Raw genomic sequence first — 5388 nt, 5'->3', positions numbered from 1 at the left:
TATGTTTCGTTAGGAGGTTAACTCCATAATAAATTGTGTTTCGCTTTGGTAGGCCTTAGATTTTCAACCCCGTTAGTTTCACATTAAAATCGGACTTAATTAAGAATATGGCACGGGATCGGTCTATCCTAGGGATGGCAAAATATGTTTCGTTAGGAGGTTAACTCCATAATAAATTGTGTTTCGCTTTGGTAGGCCTTAGATTTTCAACCCCGTTAGTTTCACATTAAAATCGGACTTAATTAAGAATATGGCACGGGATCGGTCTATCCTAGGGATGGCAAAATGGACCCAAAACCAATTTATGTTTCGTTAGGAGGTTAACTCCATAATAAATTGTGTTTCGCTTTGGTAGGCCTTAGATTTTCAACCCCGTTAGTTTCACATTAAAATCGGACTTAATTAAGAATATGGCACGGGATCGGTCTATCCTAGGGATGGCAAAATGGACCCAAAACCAATTGCCCACCAATACCCACCCGCCAAATAAACCATCCAAACCCACCCATTTAGTTAAATGGACCATAAATGGGTGGGTATAGTTTCTATTAAAGATAAATTGATCATTAATGGGCGGGTTAGTACTCACCCATTTACCCGTTTAGATGGATATTGTTTTAAAAACACCCTCAACGCTTCAACAATTACAAAACTCATTTTTAAAAGTTAAAAATTATAGAAAACACTTAAAATAACTAACAACCCCTTAAAATTTTGAGATTTGCAAAAAACACACTCAAAGTATAATAGAGATATACGTGTGATCGAACTTTACTTCTCACGAGTCATGATCGAGCTCCACGGACTTAGTACTGTGGTGTTTGGTGTTAGTTTATATATAACAAATATGGAACTATATATATATGGGTAATTAGTTCACTCATGAATATCTCAGTAAACACATGCTTTATTCCGTAGTTGCTAACTTTGGCCTCCAAAAAAAAAAAAAAAAAGTCCACATTCATTTCCTGAAGTCGGAGCTGTATGAATCAATTACATAAAACCAAACTGTTGCCTCCATGTTAATACTCACATTTCCCAAAATGTGTGAACTTTGCTCATTTTGGAAGGACAATATCTGCAGTCCTTTTTGCTACCCGCACAATATAAGGGGAAAGGAAAATTTGAACCGTTGTTCTCTTCTCAACACTCAATTTCTTATTAAAGACACGTTTTCATTTCCTTCCATGAGTATCTCTCTCAAATTTAAGTCTAAACCTTGCTAAACACTGCTTTGATATATTATAAGCGCTTATTATTCAATATTGGATGGTTACGATTCGCTCTCAATTTTGATACTTATTGTACAGCCAGGGTTTAATTTGCACTCGTTTTTGTTTTCACCTAGAGCACATTTCAGTCGTCGCGACCAAATAATTAGTGATTGTAATTAAAAGTAGTGATATCTCCGTTACTTTTTTCCTAGTGGGAAAAATCGAAACCGCACCCTCCCCTTCTTTTTTGCATATACTCGATCCACTGATAAATATGCTTAGAAATTTCCTTTTTGACATGTATTTGCTTTATGTGCATGCTTAGAACGTTGAACATCCATTTACTTTAATAAGGAAGAAATTAGCAGAATCTTACTCTAGAGCTGATTATATGTTATTACTTTGACCTTTGGGGGAATCTGAGGATGATAAAGAGATAAGAGAGGGTTGAGGAGGCTCAAATTGGTCACTAGCACAATAACATGTAACTAATGGGTAGCTGGAAAATAAAAATGATGCCAAATGTAAACCTAGACTTCCACCAAGAGTCATCAATTCAACAATAAATGGATTTTGTACTAACTTTTTAGATCCTCATTTAGTTATAATTACATTAATTTATGGATTTTGTACTAACTTTTTAGATCCTCAGTTAATTGTAACATTTTAATAACCCTTTTATTGGCAAAAAAAATGTATGTCAAGTCAACCTAAGATCGTTTTGAAGCTTAGATATTGTTTGGAAAAGATCCACTCACATTCAAGTTGCTGGAAGTTACGAACATAAATTTGCACTCTATTTAAGATGAACACGTGATAAAAAAAAGATATTATTTTGATAACAAATCCAACTAACGAAATATATACACACGAGAATATAGTATCGCGTTGACTAGAAACTTACATGTATAAATGCCCATAATGTCTTCTTCTTCGCCCATCCGTACACGTCATCAAATGGTGGCGTTCTTACGTTGCTTTGCTTTATATAAATCTAATGTTTAGTGGTTGGGTAGCCAATTTAATGGAGACTAGACCTAATACTAATGCTCATTTCCTTAAAGTTTACTAGTGTAATATGTTGACGAAGATATAGAAGAGAAATAAATAAATTACTTGGCATCATTTAGTGCTCTCGTGCCCTTAGTTCCCTCGCACGAGTTCTTAGTTTGAAGTGGATCATGAAAGTATCCACTAATGTGCCCATATTATCACTGTTAAAATTAATATAAAGCAATAATTCTCAATCCTTATCATAACTTCGGAGTTTTTGTTTAATGGTTAGAATAGCTAAATTAAAGATGGTGTCAGAGCAGTCCATGTTTAAATCTCACCGGCCACAAATTTTAAATGAATTTTCTAAAATTTGACACCGCTACGTGATTCTAGCTTTTAAGCCCATAAAAAAGGGCGTCAAACCTGCGAGGGCGTGTTAAAATTAATATAAAACTATAATTCTCGAAGTTAATCTCCAAGTTTTTTTTTTTGTTATGGGAAGAAGAATCCTTTTGCATTAGCGTGTTAATCTCCAAGTTTTTTTTTTTGTTATGTCACATTTGTGTGTCACATTTTCTAAAATCCCGAAAATATCGTAACATTTTGAGAAACCAAAGGAATTATCTCGCCCCGTGCAAAAGTGAATGGAAGCACCCTCTATCCGAGAAGAGCTAACAAATTTGTGTCACGCTTGGAAAAATCAATTAAAATGCGCTTACGCTTGGAAAATCTAGGGGTGATGCTCTTAAGACTTTGGGGAAAAAAAGAAAAATAAAACATTTGTTCTATTGACAATTCAACTACATCATTTCCTCAATTTTATGTAATTCACGCATCACGTACACCCAAATATTGATTTTATATTAATGCAAGAATAGACGACTCTTCAAGCACTTTCAGTCCACGGAGTGAAAAGTGATGGCCGAACAATATGTGAGGCCCATGGCTTGTATCCCAAAATACGGGCCCCTTAATAATTTTTGATTGATAAGTTAGGCTTTGTTAATTGATAAAGGCCCATGAACTTGTAGCTATTTGAAATTGGCTTCAACTTACAAGTAAATAAACACTCTTTATTTTAATTATTACTAACTACTGTTGTGCAGCCGTGCAAAACACGACCTCTATTTTTTTTTATTTCTGCTACAGTAATTATGTATTTAAATATAATTTTTGTAAGTGTTACAATATCACTTTTAAAATGCTACAGCATCCCACTTGAGCTACAATAATAATGCTACAATAATATTTTTAAACGTTACCGTTCACGCTTGTGCTACAGTACTAACGCTACAGTAATTTATTGCAGCATGAATAGTGAATCTCAAATCTTTCTTGGCATAGTAACAATACTGTGGTAATTTACTGTAGCATTTTACTATAACATGAATAGTGAATCTCGGATCCTCCCATTATTACAGAGGAATATATACCGGCTTAATTGAAATTAGCTTTAACTTCAATTAGATAAAGACTCTTTTCTTCGATTTTCTCCATCTAAGTTATTGAATTTGAATATACTTTATCTGGATAGAATTGATATAAATGTCCGTGATCTCCCTTTGCTCTATAACGTTATCCTTCAAAGTTCTCTATGGCTATGTAATTGTAGATATATCACTTGTATTGCGACGATATAGTCATTTATACTCCCGAAATTATTTTATTAGCACTTACATTCAATGTAAAAAATGATGTGTTTATGTATTAAAACATTTTCATAAGTATTAGATAGCTAAAGTATGAGTAGCCTAGTGGCGCATAAACAATTTCAAAATGAGGCTTTGTAATCTTCCTCTTTAAGTTGGGAATCTGCATGAGAGCAAAGTTTCAACTTTTAAGGATTAGTTTCCATTACTTTTTCTCCTCTCGGTGCCGCTCACCTGAGTTTTCCAACTAATCTGTGTTGCTGCCTACTATGTGTTAACCACTATTTTCCAATAAAGGATTATTAATATTTAAATAATCAAAGATGGTACTTTGTTTCTTAGTTTTTTAATGCTGAAACGAAAGGAAAAGGACATGTAGTCCAACACACAAATCAATATCTAATAAGCTATTGCTCCTTTAAAAAGTTAAAAGAAGGAAAACTATCTGATAAGCTATTAAACTAGTTGCGTGCAAAGAAGGAAAAAAAGAAAATGAAAAAGAATGAGACGTATAGCTGCCAATTATTATTAAAGCTTATATTGTTTATATTCAAAGAGATTAATGGGTATCCTACTATCCTTGTCATAGAAGGGGATTTACTTCTTGACGCCTATGTGTCACAATCTCCATCATCCTCATAAAATAGGAGAGAGTGTGTGTGAGTTGATGGGGATTTGCGGGGATTGTGCCACATAGGCGACAAGGAGGGAAATCTCCTCCTATGACAAGGAAACCTATTAACCTCATATTCAAATGCTACAATTGCTCTTTCACAGTTCAAATCCCCTTAGGTTTGAGCGCTTTCACGAACACACGAAGCCTTCTTACAGGAATAGTAGAAATATAGTTGCATTCATTTTGAACTGCAAAGTTCTTTGTTTATTGAAAGTTGCAGGTGTAACTTCAATTCTTCTGATGGAATTTCTGTTGAAATTAGATAATGTGAACCATCCAACTAAACTACTTGGACTTCTCTAGTTGTCTGCAGACAATCGCCTCCAGAATTACACAGCTTGAAGAGAAAGTAGAAGAATACTTAACTGCAGGTAGGCAGTTGTGAAATTTTATGAAACAGGCTTCTGAAAATGACATCAATCTAGAAATACTGACATTAAAACAACCTTCAATATATTGCCATTTTAATATCCATCATGGCATCATGCTGATTTCTAAGCATACATCCAAATTGTGCCTGTTTTGAGGTATAAATGAAGGCAAAAATCATTTTGAGTAAACTTCACAATATGGTCCATGGAATTCGAAAGATACGTAATCATAGATGTTATCTCAAAGTTCTCCATAGCACATAACTAGCTCCCCCCCCCCCCCCCCCCCCCCCCCCTTGATAGAAGCACATAATTAGCTTTGTATGAGTTAAATCATACTCTGCTGGGTGAAAACTTTCCTAGTTTCAGGTAAAACCAATGTGCTTAACTAAATAAGCATCATGCTCATATGAACAGAGTATAACTACAGAAGCATAAAACTTGAAGGGGACACATAAAGAATCTAACTGATATGTCGACAA

This window comes from Asparagus officinalis, chromosome 10, assembly GCF_001876935.1.
Source record: "Asparagus officinalis chromosome 10, Aspof.V1, whole genome shotgun sequence".
Lineage (NCBI taxonomy): Eukaryota > Viridiplantae > Streptophyta > Magnoliopsida > Asparagales > Asparagaceae > Asparagus > Asparagus officinalis.
The sequence above is the reverse complement of the archived record's forward strand: the minus strand, read 5'-3'. Positions refer to the sequence as shown.